Genomic DNA, 18,703 nt, shown 5'->3' with positions numbered 1-18,703 from the left:
AGTCATAGCAGTAGTAGTATTCCTTTGGTGTATTCTTCCTGCAGATACTGTTGTTGTGATGATGTGCTCTTCTGTTCGTATCTAACAACATCCTAGTCCTTGTGAATCACGTTGGTCCCACATTATTTCATAAATAATTAAATCGGCACACTGGATCATGCTCCAAAGTTTGAAATGTTTTGGTTTCCACCAATTTTTAGACCATGAAAAATATCATGATTTGATGCTTCACCCTACTCACCCAGCTACCCCCCCCCCCCCACACACACACACACACACACACACACACACACATACCATTATTTGTATCGATTATGTAAAGTATGTTCATTCAGGTCACATTAGGTCATATACAGTACATACATGACTATTGAATGGGAACCACTGGCGCAGTAAAGCCTTTTCACCACTGGGAGGTGCTATTATAAAGGCAACACAACATCTTCACAGCAACTCTTATTTATACAGTGCTGACACCATGATACAAAACCATTTGTGTATGACTCTGACTTGTCTTGACCCACAACATTATGCTCTCAAATCGGGGCACCCTAAAGCTGTTATCCAGATATTCATTTTGAAATGAATACAACATGTATAAAAGAGTGTGTCACTGTCCATACAATATAACGACCACATCTGCAGTGGTTTGACTGTTTTAACTCGTAATTTTGTGTTTGTGTATTTGTTTGCGTGTGCACCATATGTATGTATAGGTCAATTGTTCTTGTTCAGTTACAGTAGCTATCCTACAAAGCAGGGGTTCCCAAACTTGCCAGGTTGACACAATAATCTCTGACACAAAAACTGTTTATATACATTTATATTTTATTATTTATTTATTGTTCTTTTCTTTCTTTTTTCATTTCCCTCTTATTTCCAATTGCCCCCACCTGGCGCCCCCTGGCGCCTGCTGCCCCCACTTTGAAAACCACTGTTATAAAACGCTGTCAGAGACAGATGAGGGTCCATTAGAAGTGTAAGATGATACATCATCTTTTGTCGTTTTAATGTCCACAGTTCTGCTGTAGCAGAGCACACAACTACGAACTTCAACAAAACCCCAAGCAACTTTCTTGATTTCACCGCTGAATTACTTTTCCTCTCATGCGCCGCCGTTGGTGGTCTCCAGCATCACTGAACGTGCCAATACAATCATCATCCGCCCTCAGTGGAGTGAAGCCACACTAGTTTCAGTAATTTGTCACGTTAAGGCTCCGTAGAGTAAGTCGCCAACGCGTTGTTATTGCACAGGGCATTGGGACTGCCGTGGGTCTGCCACGGGCGATATCCTGCCGCCTAATGGGAGGGAATCTAATCACCTCGCCCCAGCCTCTTCCTCCTCCTGCTGATGAAGCCTGTTTTTAGAAGTGTAGAACTGAGGCCAAGGAACAGCAAGACCGCATCAATCTTAAGAGGGTTCCCCAAGGGACACCATGTCTCTTTGTCAGAGTATAGTATCCTCTGGAAGTCCTGTGAATTTTACCTTACTTTACCTCCAGCAGTGGCACTGAATACTGTTTCAAACCTTTAACATCCAGACCTCCTGTATCTCCTGCTTTGGTTTTGGCCCTCGTGTTTTCTCTTCACTCACCTTTCAATCTGAATCAAACCTTTCATCTAACCTCTAACTTCTCATTGCCTTTGTCTTTCCATAACCACTTAACCCATCAAAACCGGGAAAGCATCGTTGGCTTTTCAAAAATAGCAGATATACAAGCTCACAGCGCGTCACTTTGTGCAAGCTTGTACATCTGCTATTTTTGAAAATCTTTGAAAAATCTTGAAAGTGTGAGAACTACTGATTTAGAAGGCATTTGTAGAATCGGCCTCAGGGCTTAATGGGTTAAGCCCTATTTTAGGTTACACTTGGTTGTAGGATGGTGCAAAATAGGAGGTTCCTTTCCCACTTCCATCCGCCCTTCGCCTCATTTTCTCCTCTTCCAGACTCACTCCATGCTCCACCTTCTGTCTGCAGTTGATAACGGTCCAGAAGGAGTTCCATTATTAACCACCCACAGGCAGATTACCCAGAGCAATAATAGGCCAAATCAACAGCAATTAAACACTGATAAGCCTTGGGAAAGCTTCTCTGAGTTGCAGGGTAGGATGGTGGGGTGACCGGCTAATGCTTTTCTCTATAAAAAAAAAATCACGTGATTTATTTATTTATTTTCAACCAAAAGCTTGCCTTTACCCCTCCATTAAGTGGATGAAGTAGTACACCATAATCAGATGTGAGCTCTTTTATTTATCCGCAGGCTTTAAATCAGTAGCTGATTGAAATGCACTGACATGATCAGTTTGCAGATCCTGGCCTTGCCTGGCATCAGACAGACATCCGCCCCCCCCCACCCCCTCCCCTTGCTGATGCCTAATTTAATCTCCGTCGTTCGATGGTGTCGCACGCCGAAAACACCCTCGCATAAAAGTCAGCGTTCGATTCGGACCCGATCGGACAGATTCCCTGTCCCTGTCGGCATAACCTCAAACTTCTCTCTGAAAGGGCGAGCAAGAGCGTGGCAGGCACGGAGGAGGCTTGAGCAGGCAGCCGGTCTTCAATCGATGCAGTGCATCAGTATTCACCGGGGCGCCTCGATTATGATTGAAGACATCCTCTCACTCCATCATTAGTGCATATTATACCACTTCAGTTACAGCTCTGGCACTCGTTAGGTTGTTTTGGACTGCGCTGCCTATACGGGCGCCTGGCATTGTTATATTGCATTTAACTGATGATGATGAAAATGAGTAGAAGGGTACATATGAGTTTGCTGCCGACGGGCATTCGAGCGCCAGCCAAGACCGATTCAAAGAACAGCTGTGTGGATTTAACCCCCTCCCTCTCTCCCCACTCCCCACCCCGTCTTACACTCACAAGCGCACATACTGTACGCACGCATGCGACTGCACACACGAACACACATGTACAGCATGCAACGCATGTGCGCACGCATACACGCACACACACACTGAGGCTGGGGTTTGAATCAATGTATGTTCCAAAGACCCTGGAAGCTGTTTACTGTTTTACTGGTGGAAAGTCCACTAATTTTCCTGTTCCAAATTTGCTTTATACCTGCTGACTTTTCTGCCAAACCGTGTGTGTGTGTGTGTGTGTGTGTGTGTGTGTGTGTGTGTGTGTGTGTGTGTGTGTGTGTGTGTGTGTGTGTGTGTGTGTGTGTGTGTGTGTGTGTGTGTGTGTGTGTCTGTGCGTGTGTGCGCTCACAGGCGTGCATGCATTAATTTGATTCCTCCCCAACTGGATCCAGCAGTCACATCATTCTAAACGGACATATGGTGGTGTTTAGTTCATTAAATGTGGATTATTTTGTACATCAAAAGGCAAATGTAATGCACATTCTGGCATAACAAAGGATGTTAGGAGGAGGGGGGATTAGCAGAGGGATATTCCCACAGACTAATTAATATACCGTACTTCATTGTACGCTGGTGTCAGTTTGTAGATTGGCTATTTTCGGGCATGACACCGGGACGCAGAGCATAAATCAAGCATGAATGGTGTAGGATCCTCTCTTCTCCTCGGTAGGCCTACTACTGGCCATGTATGCGGTCTACACCCGGGGGCATCATTTTCGTCCGCAGAGCATGGCAGTTGCCAAGCCCTAGAGTTCACATATAAGCTCCACGTCACATTTTCTCCACTTCAGATCGGCGCTGAGGGCATCTCAATCCACGCCTGTCCATCTTGTGACACACATGTTATAGATAGACACGTCTTGTCTGCACCCATACATTCAACCTGGCATCCCTATTTTGAGCAAGGCATTATACAACAAATGCAGATCGCCCATTTTCGCTGCACTACACCATCTTGATGCCTCGGTGTCGACACCACACGACCTCCAAACTTTAATCCGAGGGTGTAAAAGCCCTTTCTTTTTTCTCCCGGAGCATGTAATTAAACTCACTTCCTCTGCCACTAATTATTTCAGGGGATTTATGACTGGAGTCATTGCTATTTGCATAAGGACATTGTTGTGTGCCCTGCACCGTGTACAGGTGGCGTCACATTCCTTTACATGTCACTGGGGAAGCGTTAACCAATAAGCCTTCCATTCTCCCAAGCTGCCGGTGACCTTCCCACCTGTGAGTGGTACCGGAGGACGTCTGCACCGCGTACAGACGATAGGACACGGTGTACGTGCTTGTGTGTGAGCGTGTATGTGTGTGTATTTGAGTGTGTGTGTGCGTGGAGGGGTAAGGTTAATTGAAGTTGTTAGAGTGAAAATGATTCCCTCAGGGGGACACGCGAGGGACTGTGTCTGCAGCAGAGGGTGACAGGGAGAGGGAGGGAGGGAGGGGGGGGTAGACACACATAGGATGGGACAGGGAGAGAGAGAGGGAGGGGGGGGTAGACACACATAGGATGGGACAGGGAGAGAGAGAGGGAGGGGGGGTAGACACACATAGGATGGGGAAAAGGGGGTCAGAGAGGGGACGCCCCCCTCCCCTCTCTCTCTGCTCAGTGGCAGTGATACATGAGGGGAGGAGATGAAATGATTCATATAAAGGTCAGATGTGTCTGTCCTTTCCGTCCGACCTCCCCCCCCCCGACACACGTACGTATGTACGTATGCACACACACACACACACACACACACACACACACACACACACACACACACATACACACACACACACACACACACACACACACACACACACACACACACACACACACACACACACACACACACACACACACACACACACACACACACACACACACACACACACACACACACACATTTTTATTACTATACTTGAGAGGACGTCAACATTTTAGGACAGTGATTTTACAAATGCCTTTTATTTTTTAAACCCATTAAGACCTGAGGTTGATTCTACAAATGCTTTCTAAATCACACGATACCAGCTCAAGCTTGTAGATCTGCTATTTTTCAATAGCCAAAGCAAAAATCTAAAATGACACAGATGCTTTCCCAATTTTAATGGGTTAACCCTAACGCCAAAGTAAAAAATCGCCGATCTACGGCACAGCGTGCTGTGAGTTTGTAGATCTGCTATTTCTGCGTGTGCGTTCCCAACGAAAGATAACATTTGTAGTCGATTGAATCTCTTCACTTTGGTCGCGCTGGGCAGCGTTGGTTGGGGGGAAGCATCGACTTTTTCAGCTGGAGCGAAGACGCCAAAGCGACGTAATGCTTCGTTCGCCTCGTTCGCGCCACTTGATGCAACGGCGTGCCAAGTTGCGTCTTCGCATTGACTTAGTATGTAATCGAGCTACTCAAACAAATATTGTATCTTTCGATGGGAACGCACCTTCGCGGCCCTCACATCTAGGCCCGATCCGAGGTTGGTCCAGACAGAGTCCAAAACTCATCAGAGTCCAAAACTCATCATCACCGTGACATGGCTCTGTAAGAGATATTTATGAACCAGGACGGCGACCTGGCCTTGTTAGCTCTGCACACACGTCATGCGAAGTCCGGCCTCTCTGGCCTCTCCTCTCAGCTCCTCTCCTCTCCTCCCTCCCCGCTTTGCGACCCTAACCTCTAGTCCCAACCTCCCAACCTCGATCATGTGATAAAGAGGTCCAACTTCCTGTATCTGGTTGCTATGGCAACCTACCAGATCAGGCTGAGGGTCTGATAGGCAAAAAACATAACCATAGCTAAAACATAGCCATAGCTCTGATCAACAGTCTGTGGCAAGTTTCGGGGCAAATGGAGTGATCCTGTGCTTGCGCACCCCGGAACGAACTTTCGGAGCTTTTGTCAATTATATAGTAGTAAGAAAGATTATATAGTAGTAAGATAGTAAGATTGTACTATACTTGTGGGGACATTTGGCCCTCGTATAGTCATGAACGCATGAACGCACGAGCGCACACACACACACACACGCACACACACACGCGCACACACACACACACACACACACATGCACACACACTCGCACACACACACACACACACACACACACACACACACACACACACACACACACACACACACACACACACACACACACACACACGCACACATGCACACACACACACACACACACACACACACACACACACACACACACACACACACACACACACACACACACACACACACACACACACACACACACACACACACACACACACACACACAGAGCAACACCTACCTACCACTGTTTTCTGTTTGATGTGTACTTTTGATCTTGCTCTATGTATCCTCGGTATATGTTTCTTTTTCTTCAGCTGTCCATGGATATCTCTGTCTCCTCTGTCATCATGTTTGTCCTGTTTGTTTGATCCGTTCTACACCAGCGAGGCCTTTCTCACACCTTTTACTCTGAAGTCGCGTCTCTCTCCAAACAACTTTCTCTCTCTCTCTCTCTCTCTCTCTCTCTCTCTCTCTCTCTCTGTAGCCTTCATTTCACAGATGACAGGCTGTCTGTCTGTAATCCAACAGATGCCGGGGCGAGGAGGCCTGACCAACAGTTTTAACTTCAATCACATTTTATTGCTCTCCAGAGGAACCCAGCGCACCCGTTTTAGATTGACATTTTAGAAAGGTGTAAAGTAGCATAACGTGTATATGCATCATGATGTATCTCGGTACACAGTAAAATGCTCTGTGTTAATTTATCCATTTGTAAATCCCAGAGTGTAGAAGTATAACTGAGGGTCACTCATTGTGTGTGGGGGCATAGTATAATAGGTTACTTCAAACACAAAAGTATCAAAAATAGCAGATCTACAAGCTGAAAACACATCGCACCGTGTTGTGTATTGTGCTTGTAGATCTGCTATTTTTGATACTTTTGTGCTACATAGTATGACTAAGAAGGGCATTCATTATACATAATATAATAATAATATATTATTAAAAAAATAAGTTGTTGGTCAAGGCAGGAGGCTGATGGGAAATGATGAACAGTCATTACCCCTGGGCCAAACCTCTGTCTTCAGTCAGCTCTGGTGTGTGTGTGTGTGTGTGTGTGTGTGTGTGTGTGTGTGTGTGTGTGTGTGTGTGTGTGTGTGTGTGTGTGTGTGTGTGTGTGTGTGTGTGTGTGTGTGTGTGTGTGTGTGTGTGTGTGTGTGTGTGTGTGTGTCTCTCTCTCTCTCCGGTCTGTGTCAGCGGGGATGGAGACGTCGCTGGTAATGCATCTGCCAGTGTGGCTCGCTCCCGACAGGCCCGGCCACCCCTGCATCGCACGCGTCTGTCGCCTCCTTCCCGCTATCCATCCATCTCTCGCTTCCTGCCGCATCCAGTGGTGGAAGAAGTATAAGTAAAAGTAGCATTATGTAGAAATACTACAGATCTGCTATTTTCAAATAGCTGAAGTACAGAATTTGTTTGTATTAATAATGCAAATCGGAATTAATAATTGTAGATGAGTAAAAAAGTACAATATTGGCCTCTTGAGATGAGGTGGAGAATTGAGAAATGGTACCTCAAAGTTGTACTGGAGTACAGTACTTCCACCACTGCCCCTCCCTCCCTCCCACCGAGACAAAGACAAAAGGCACACGGCCGCAGCGGGCGTCTTCCCACAGCATCACTTTGAAGCTGCTGTTCAAACAACACAGTCAAAAATCTACAGTTTAACCCATTAAGACCTGAGGCTGAGTCTACAAATACCTTCTAAACCAGTAGTTCTCAAACTTTTTCGTGCCAAGGACCCCCAAATTGACATGTATTTGGCCGCGGACCCCCATCTGAAAATATTTTGTGCCAGGGACCCCCCAGAAGAGAAGATTTGTGTTCAAAAATTCAACACGATTTGCTGTGAGCTTGTATATCTGCTATTTTTGAATGGCCAACGCTAAAATCCGGTTTTAATAGGTTAACTGTAAGCGAGTGTTGTTTTCGTAGGATGCGAGACGCGGCTTATGATTGCTGAGTCGGTTGAAGCAGACTTCGCAACGTTGGGCACGGCGACTCGCTCGCCTAAGCTCGCTCGGAGGTGCCTCTCGTGGTCTGCTTCAGGTCAAGTCTGCTTCAGGCGGCGCGCCTCCGTAGCCTCTGCTGAAAAGAAGCGCTCCCTTATCTCGCCTCCTACGGAAACAATAATAGCTAACTGTAAGGAGTCCATTTTCTACACTCTCTGAGGGTGAAATGAACACACTGGATTTGACTGTGGACGATGCTATATCTTTGGTTATTCCGATGGTCTGGCCTGGGCATGCCTCCAGAGTGTCCCTCAGAGTCACAGCACAAAAACACAGTGTGGCATCAAAAGCATAATGTACACAGTAAAATACAGAACCAAATGGACCCTTATGGATCCATTTGGTTCTGGACCATTAAAACCGGGAAAGCATCTGTTTCCTCCCTCTTCACAATATAGTTTTTCAGAAAACTCTTAGGATTTAGAACAGTGGTTTAGAACAGTGGTTCTCAAAAATAGCAAATATACAGGCTCACTTGTACATCTACAATTTCTTTACATTTTTGAAAAATATTGAAAATAATTTTTCAGACGAGCAAGCTGAGAGCCAAGCTGAGAGCCAAGCTGAGAGCCAACCCACAGTTAGAGGGGTGTTGACACACTTGCGCGACAGCGGAGCTAGCAACACTGCAGAGTTCAAGATCCTGATGCTAGTATACTGTAGAGAGTGGAGGTAGTGATCCAGGAGTCCTGAGTTGGTGTGGTTCCATTTGTAAACTACATTTGGAGTTAATTTAACACTGTATATCATATTCATTAGCATAAAAAAGACTAGAATAGAATCGCTACACGTTTTATATTAGCCAGTGTTTTCTAATAATGCGTTCTGGTGGCTAGACAGTATGGGGCCTGTTGCATTCCGCCTGTCTGCACTTGAGCAATTCCAATTCCCGCCTCTTCCAATTCCATTCCCCAGCAGAATTGCAGGCGACGTGAGTCTCAGTTGATAATAGAAGCCACATCTGTGGATTGATGGGGTTTCTGTAGAGGCCTGTAAGGCCACTTGAACCCCCCAGCTTGACCCGCAGAGGCTATTAAAGCCAGCGGACACTGTAGATACGTTTATGATGCTGTATGAATCTTGTCTCATCACTGTTCACACACACACACAGGCGCGGACACGCGCACATACGCATGCACGCACGTACGCACGCACAGGTGAGGTGACCTTGGACAGACACCTTGGTTTGCTGTGCGGTTGGAGCTTTATCGCACACAAGCAGGCTGACAGCGCAATGCAACTGCATCCGTGCACCTGCGTGCACACATGAATGCAAGCGTGCACGTGGGCTACTTTTCATACATATATGTCTGTTTATGCAAACCAAAACCATATAGGCAACGCGAGTAGGGACAATGTAATTTACATGTACATGCAAGCGAGCGGTGCACACACACACACACACACACACACACACACACACACACACACACACACACACACACACACACACACACACACACACACACACACACACACACACACACACACACACACACACACACACAGAAACAATATGCACAATCACACACACACACACACACACACACACACACACACACACACACACACACACACACACACACACACACACACACACACACACACACACACACAATATGCACAATCACACGTAGTCGCATGTGCACAAACGCGTATGTACCTTTCATACATATGCAAACCGAAACCATAGGCAACATGAATATAGGGTAAAACACATATAATCATCACACGTGCGCAGTCGCACACACACAGCCCCCGTTACAGCTTGGCTTTGTTACAGCAAGGGAGCGAATGACATTGCCAGCAGCGAAGGCTCCAATGTGCCAGGGAGGAAAAGCACCCTTTTGCCGTGTAGTATGAGTCATTTTCAAGGGTATACCGCTTTGTACTCAGCCATTGTAAGACAGAGAATCGGGGAAAGGTCACCTATGTAACCAGCCACACGAGCCACTGCACGACATCCTTTCCTCGGCACGGGGACTGCAGCAGGGTGGAAGTGGGAAGCAATTGTCCACGGCTTTGTAAAAGCTGTGCTTTCATCTATCTGATATAGCATCTACAGATCATGTACCATAACACCAGCTCTATAGTTGGAGTGCTAGAACATTAACCTCTTAAGCCCTGTTTTATGCCTTGTCGTACAGTGGTGGTGTTCCGTGTCTAAAATAGCCAGTCTACAAGCTCTCGACGCGTTGCGAGGTGACGCATTGTGAGCTTGTGATTGTCTATTTGCGCTATTTTTTTCTAGATCGTCTCTGTCGGGTGGAAACCTCATTATGTCCAAAACTGTTACTTTTCAGGATTCAAATTCAAAAATAGCGAAAGGAGCAGATGTAAAAGCTCATAACGTGTTGCTTTGCACTGCGTTTCGAGCTTGCAGATCTGCTGCTTTTGATACTTTCGTGTGACGCTGTAGTATGATCAAGTAGGGCATTAATTCACACAAAAAAAACACAAAAAGTTAAAATATGGAGATTTCTCCCCGACAGCAACGATATACTGTATTGTCTATGACAGGGTCTGTTAACTTTTTGAAAATCTTTGAACATTTTGAAATGTTTTGAAAAGCTTTCCTATTTTTTTTATGTCTATGAAGAGCTATGGGAGTACTGTAAAATAAAATACCCAATTTGGCAGAGTGAATAAACTAAAAATGAAACTAATTTTGCAGTATTAAACATTAAACAACCGATATTAAGCTTCATCAGAGTATGCTATGAATTCATAGCTAGCTCCTCTTTCAACATATCGTTGCTGTGGGGCAGAAGGTGTCCCCATCAAAATGAGGAACAGTTTAATTTCACAGTTATTTCACCAGCTATAGTCCAATGAGAAAATGTAAAAGAATGACCATTCAGATCCAGTGGCTTTTACTACTGGAGTATTTCTTTTATACTTTCACTTGTACTCCTCTACATCTCAGAGTCAAATATTGTACTTTTTACTCCACTGCAATTAGTTGAAAACTTAAGTTACTACAGGATAGTAGTTCCTGTAGTTACTTTGTAGATTTGGATTATTATTACAATACGTACTGTACATTAACCACTTCAGCCCTATTTAAACTTTGGCTATTTAAAAATAGCCGATCTACTGTACAAGCTCAACGCGTCGCAGCGCGTTGTGAGTTTGTAGATCTGCTATTTTCAAAAGATCTTTATACGTTTTATACATTTGAAACCTGTGAAATGGACTTCTGGACTTTTACTTGTAACAGAGTATTTCTACATTGCAGTATTGATTCTTTTATATAACATTTGAGTACTTTTACCACATAGGTTTCCGTCTCTCCACTGTTATCTCCCCAACTACTTTATGCATGGACGGTAAACGTGAGTAGACTGATGTTTGCTCATGTCTCTGGTACCTTTGCTCATGGACTACTGGGATTTCCACTGGTGTCATAATTAAGAGCCTGCCACGGCAAACCGCTGTAAATGCGTTTCACTGTGGATAGATTGTATTTTCTTATTCACTGTAGATTACTCTCCATATTTATGATGACACTGTATATAATATATATACCGTAGGCCATATATGCTGTGGGTTGACTGTTCATATTTACTGACACTACTGGGGATAGATTGTTAATGTACATATACAGTATGTACATTCATACACAGATATACGTTTAAGTGCATTAATTTATTTGCTAGGCCTACTCGAGGACCACGCAAGTCTGGAAGTCTGGAAGTCTTCACAACGCAAGTTGTGAATGCGTGCCCCACCTGGTTATGCAATATCTGTTGCACCTGTTGTCAGAGTACTCGCTGTACCCATTGTTAGAGTACCCAGTGTGGTATCCATTACCACAGTAATGCCATCACAATTGAGTTTCCCTTGAAAAAAAAAAAAAAGTTCTATCTGTAGCTATAGTTGTCGAATTCTGGTATACATTTATTCTGACAAAAATATTCTCTTATGGGGGTCCCATGGTACAAAATGTTTTCAAATGGGAATTTGGTGGTCCTTGATGTGAAACTGTTGAAGAACTACAGTGTGTTCAACTGAAGTCCGCTGTCCTGACTCCCGCCCCTTAGCTGGGCAAGCTACAGTGTATAGATATAGATGTTTATAACCACAGTGGTTGATGCCGTTCTTTATGAGACTACTGTGGAACCATCAAAGAACAAAACATTTGTTATTATAATGCAATTATTCCTGTTCACTCGTCTGGTTGTGGTAGTGCAAAGTGCAGCAGTAACAGAAGTAAAATGCATTTGCACTGAATGAGTGATCAGAACGTTTATTAGCCTGGTGTTTAATAGCTTTGGTCCTTCACCCACTATTGCCTTTAAATGTGCCAGTGATTTGTCAGGCAACACAGTGCCAACCTAATTACCCAACACCATAGCCAAGCCCTCCGCCTGATTGCTAACAATTTGAGTCCTATACTGCAATTATGTTCATTGCATTAACTAAGGATTGTGATTAAAGAGGGTGTGCTTGCTTTCTTTTTATACGTGCTTCAGTGTGTGTATGTTTTCGTAGCGCATGTAATGTTAAGTAAGTAAGTACCTTCCCGGGTACAGTACAGTATGTTCGACAATTAAACAGAATTTAGTTTTGGCACTATTCGGTCACACTGTAAGGAGCGACAACAGCTGCCCCATCTGTACGGCGCTTAATTGTCATAAATGAAAGTAATTTTGGGGACCCGCTCAAGCTGCGTTCCACTGTGCTGGGCAGGCGTCCCATTTTGTGTCCGACTCGTTGCAGGAGAAAGAAATGTCCCTCTGAGTCGACCTGCTTCCTTCTGGAGTCCTTGTGTGTTCGACTGCTTAGAGAAAGTACTGCATTGTTCAACGCTTAACCACTTTCAACCTGGTGTTCCTATTTTGGGAATGTGACGTCATTATAGCCGACAGTTTCCCAAAACACACACACACACACACACACACACACACACACACGCACACCCCTTTATTTTTTTTACAAAACATAGTGAAAATAGCAGCTCTACAAGCTCATCTGCAATTTTTTTGCGGTCTTGGCATGATACCATCGTACGATGAAGTATAAAGCAGGCTTACAGTAAGTGGTTAAAGGCTGCAGCACGAGAGAGAGAGAGAGAGAGAGAGAGAGAGAGAGAGAGAGAGAGAGAGAGAGAGAGAGAGAGAGAGAGAGAGAGAGAGAGAGAGAGAGAGAGAGAGTCAAACTGGGTCAGATGAGTGGTTGTGTTTTCATGATGTCACTTACAACAGACAGACTGAGGAGAGACAGAGAAATGGGTGAGAGGACCGCTGGTTTGCTCTGACGCACGTCTTGTCTTCACAACAACACTTATTGTATATGTGTATATAAGAGGACACAGCCACCATCGTAGAGGAACAACCTATTATTAGATTTACTGCTGTACGACAATCATTTTGGGGAGGGGGGTACTATTAACTTTGTTTAACCGACAGGGGGCAGTAAAGCTGCAGCACTGTGTGTGTGTGTGTGTGTGTGTGTGTGTGTGTGTGTGTGTGTGTGTGTGTGTGTGTGTGTGTGTGTGTGTGTGTGTGTGAGACATTTGAAAGGCGCACCAGCCTACCATTATATGCATGTTGAAAATAGCAGATCTACAAGCTCACAGCTTGTATATCAGCTATTTTCGGTTCGCGACACCGACGCTCGACTATAAGGGTAACTCGGGCTTAACCACTTAAACCCCATATGGTTGAGCAGGGCTCTATGCTAGTGTATTTTCAGTTTTCACAAGTTCACAGCTCACAAGTTCAATGTGTTGCAGCTTGTCGATCTGCTATTTTCCGCGAAAGCTTTCCCCACAATATGAATACGAATAATAAGTGGTTAAAGCCCATAGTATGGAACGCACCAAGTGTCCTCCGGTGTCGAGTTAATTATGAGACTTTACTGGCACACATTTCCCACAGAATGCGGCATTCTTTGTGCGTGTGACATACTTTTCACCTAAAGCCATGTTGGTGACTCTTATGTATTTTGTTACCCTGTTACCCATAATGCAGCACTAATGCCTTTTTTCACGCACGCACGCACGCACACACACACACACACACACACACACACACACACACACAGGAAACAGGGAGAAACAATATTGTGTTCTACCGTCGCCTTCAGATACGCCCATCCTCATCAACCAACTCTTTGTCTGTTCCATAATAAACAGCCTCTTCTGAGTGTGAGAGAGAGATAGGGTTCACTAATAGCCATTAGCCAGTAAATAAACATATATTTTTACTGAACATGTATTATCCATTTGCAATCATAACACAGAACAGTATTTATTTATTCAATATCATTTAGATACCTGCTGCTATGTGGACCTACCCATGCATCACCACGTTTTTGTATGTATACACTCATGTACATAAAGTTGCTTGTATGTGTATATATGTAGCTATCTTAGATTTTTCTTTGACATGTTTCTTTATTGTTTTTCTCCCTCTCTCTGTTCCCCTCTTTTTCTCTTTCCTGACGCCGAATGATCGGAGCTTTGCACAAAAACAAATGTCACCCACTTCTTTACACCTGTAAACCTGTGTGTGACAATAAAAAATGATTCTTGAATATACCGCAGTCTGTCCTTTTGCACTCTGCAGTGCCCTCCTTTTCTCTCCCACTCCCGCTCTCCCTCACTTCCCATTAATTCCTTTCTTGAACCACATCCAAGCTCCGCAGGGCCAACAGGTGATAAACGAGTGTTACAGCTGACAGATAGTTGTCGGATCATCCCTCTATCCACCGTCAATCCTTCTTTCTTGCATCCCTCTCTTCTCCAGCTTTTTAAACGTTTGCAGATGGACACTAATAGTCTCCTCTGTATGCGGATGACACGCTAATTAATCTGCCATGCCATGCTGGCCAGACCAATAACAGCCAACAGCTTCCAGCACACAGCTAGCTAGCCATAACCAGTTTGTACAACCCTGAAGGGCGATGTGTGCATGTGTGTGTTTTGCATGTGCAGCAGTTGTTCCCGGGCCGACACTTTGTAATGTGTTTTTTGTGTGCACACAAGTATTTGTGTGTGTCTGCATGCTATGTATACATATGTGTTTAATCTACGATTGCGTTGCACATCTCCCTGTCGACTACTTGTTCTGCCTCTGCAACAAATCTATTCACTAAATCATAGTGTGGTGATATAATGGAGTCTGAGTTCCTACTTCGTTTTTTTGTCCAGAGGTGATTGGATACTTGCCACACATCAAGCATGTTTCACTTGCTTCCCTCTCTCGCTGTCTTGTTGGTCTCTTTGAGAGAGACATTGCATTCTGCATTCATTTCAACTCTTCTATTAATGGGAAAGGGTGTGCTGTGTAGTTTGCACACGCTGTTGTATATTACAGCCAGTGGTTGCGTTTAGTTGATTGCCTCTTATCCGGGAGGAGGTGGTCCGCTTGTGTCATGCCACAGAAGTCTTTGTTACTTTCTTTCTGGCTTTGGTGAACGTGCCTCAGAAAACTGGGATGAAATGAGCTGTTTTGAATTTTGTTTACCCTGTTAAATTAGGTCTGCAGCCTGGTGGTTCTGTGCATAAACACACTCACTCACTAGCACACACACACACACACACACACACACACACACACACACACACACACACACACACACACACACACACACACACACACACACACACACACACACACACACACAGACAGACGTGTCTCATTAATTTCCGTGCAGATGATGAGAGAGGTCGGTCGCACGGAGAGAAGGAGTGAGGGAAGCAGGGCTGGTGAGAGGGGAGGCGCAGGTTACAGATGTTTCCGGAAAACATCAAAGTGCACTGAGTCTCCCATGCAGTGCCAGCACTGGGAGTGATGCATTATTGAGATGGTGGCCATGCCACCTGGAACCTGGCTCTGACATCACATGCCCGTTCCACCTGGCACCCAGGCACCTACTCACTCACGTGGGCATTTCTCCCAGGTCACACACACCTCCCACCGCCACCCAGCAAGGGGAGGTTAATGTAAATTCCCATCGAAAGGAGGTGTCATTCGCTGCTGCCGTTTTTTTCTTTTTCTCCTTTGTACATGTAGTGTTTTGTATTTGTTGATGACATGTATTATTGTGTTATGAATTATTTTATGCTATGTTGATGAATTGAATACACAGGACCACAATGGAAACACAAAAGTGCTTTTGTGTTTCTTGCTTTTAGCCTTCATGTCTTTCTGTACCATGTGCTGTTTACATTTCTGACTAGTAAAGTATTGAATCAATCAATCAATCAATCAATCAATCAAAGCATCCAGTGGGATGAGGAGCGTTTGGGCATGGGAAGTGGTGGAAAGTAACTAAGTACATGTACTCAAGTACTGTACTTGAGTACAATTCTGAGGTGCTTACATTTGTTTTAATACTTCATACTTCTACTCCACTACATCTCAGAGGCAAATATTGTACTTTTTACTCCACTACAATTATTTGACAGCTTTAGTTACTAGTTATTTTGCAGATTTGTATTATCATTACAAAACATACATTAACCAATTAAAGGTAGGGTAAGTGATCTTTTTTGGTTAAAACAAAAAGTATTTTGTTAAAAGATTGAAGCATTATATTCTGATAGTAATCATTACTATTGAGTGTTTGTTCAGTAACAGGAGTCTCCATGTCTCTCCAGCTCTTTAATAAACAGAAAATACATTTTCCGGTAGGTGTCAAAATCTCAGCCAATCAGGAGAAAGTACCCATTTTTAGGCTTCATTTTTATAGTATTCCAGTTCCAATTTTGCCTGCTCATTTCTTAGTGTCATCACTTCCAATTTCAATTGTTTAATCTATATCCTGATTGAGTTCTCTATCTTGATTGGATAAAATTGGAAATGAAACTGAAACGAAAATGCATTTTCTGTTTTATAAAGAGCTGGAGAGACAAGGAGACTCCTTTTACTGAACAAACACTCTATAGCAATGAGTACTATCAGAATATAGAGCTATTTAACACTTATTTTAACCAAAGAAAATCACTTACCCTACCTTTAATAAAAAAATAAAAAATAAAAAATGACAATGCTTTTGTAGTTTTAAGTTTTAACCATGTAACATTTTTAATACAGGACTTTTACTTGAAACAGAGTTTTTCTACACAGTGGTATTGCTACTTTGACTTAATTAAAAGGTTGGAATACCACTGCATTTGGGAAATCAAAGGATTTCACTGTGTGTTTGCATGGTGCCCGGGGCCAGGGCACCATGCAAACACACAGCGAAATCCTTAGTGGTCCCCAGTGTTCAGTTAACTCTGAGAGTAATGAGAATGTAACGGGTCCATTTGGTTACATTTGTACACTCTCAGAGTTACAAATGGATAAATGAAAACTGGGAATTTGACTGTTGCACCAGCCGTGTCACAGAGCGACGCAGTATCGACTTCCCTGCTTCCTTGTAATGAAGTGCAGGGCTGGGAGACAAGAGTTCCCGTAATGCATTAAGGCATTGCGGTGCATTTCTATACTGTAGCAGCACTGCTGCTGCCTGCACAGCGATTTAACTCTGAGAGTGTAAAAGTCCATTTTAACACTCCCAGAGTTACATTGACACTGGATTTTACAGTTCATATATTGTATCAATAAATCAGTCAATCAAACTTTATTTGTACACCACATTTCATACATACATCGGGTGCAGCTTCAAAGAAAAGAAAGATGAAAAAGGAAGGACATTTTAAAACGCGATGAAGGTGAAAAATACATTTAAAAATGAAAGAAATCCAATTAAAAGCAAACAAGAGTAATGCAAAGAACCTAGGTAAAAGCTATGCTAAAATTATTGTGATTTCTTTGAAAAATAAGTCTACGGATTCAGTATAAAGCAATACTGTGTGATAGTATGTATGATGAGTTTGCCCTACAGGATTTAGCTTGTGTGATTTCTGTGACACTAGCAGTGTGTGCCACAGTAATTGCTTTCTTGTACAATATGTTTACAATGTGGCACTGTTGTGACACATTTAAGTAATATAATGGTACATGTTGTCTGCCAGAGGAAAGCTATAAATTAATGCAAATGAATGAGCCGACGCATGAAGATAATTCTTCCTCCATTAAATGTGTGAGTCGAGTGGAAGACATTAAGCATAATTTAATAGAGTGATATGATATTATGAAAAGGTTAACGCGTTCTCGCACTCGCCAAACGGGTGACTGCTGGGGGACAGATTTGGCCATACGGCGACATGTGTGAGGGACATGATGATTTACGATTCTGTAATTCAGTACGCAACTCCAACGGCGCTGAGTTGTCTAAAGCGGACTTCGCAACGTTCGGTACGGCGACTTGCTCGCCTGCAGCTCACAAGTCCGCTTCAGATGTCGTTTTAACTTGTTTTTTTTGTCTTGGGTTTTGAGAATGGCACTTCCGTATTCCAGCGTGGGCGGGAGTACACATGAGTCACGTCATATGTTGCCATTTGGTCAGATGTTGCCCCGCCCCCATGGCGTCACTATAGTATGGCTTGAGAGTGAGAACGTCGTCACTATCGGGCAAAATCTCCATATTCTTTTTGTGTTTTTTCGTAAATTAACGGCCTACTTGAGCATCACACAAAAGCATCAAAAGTAGCAGATCTGCAAGGTCGAAACGCGGCGCGAAGCGATGCGCTTCGAGGTTGTCGATCTGGTACTTTTAATATTTTTTCATTTGAATCCCGAAAAGTAACAGTTTTGGACATTTGTTTCCACCCGATAGAGACGATACGTTGTTGAGGCACTGCACCTGCTGAGCTAATATAATGTAGCCTGCAATTTCTATTCAACAGTTTTATTTTTATTAGGAATGTTT

The sequence above is a fragment of the Gymnoscopelus microlampas genome (assembly GCF_963454915.1).
Source record: "Gymnoscopelus microlampas genome assembly, chromosome: 6".
NCBI classification, from domain to species: Eukaryota; Metazoa; Chordata; class Actinopteri; order Myctophiformes; family Myctophidae; genus Gymnoscopelus; species Gymnoscopelus microlampas.
The sequence above is the reverse complement of the archived record's forward strand: the minus strand, read 5'-3'. Positions refer to the sequence as shown.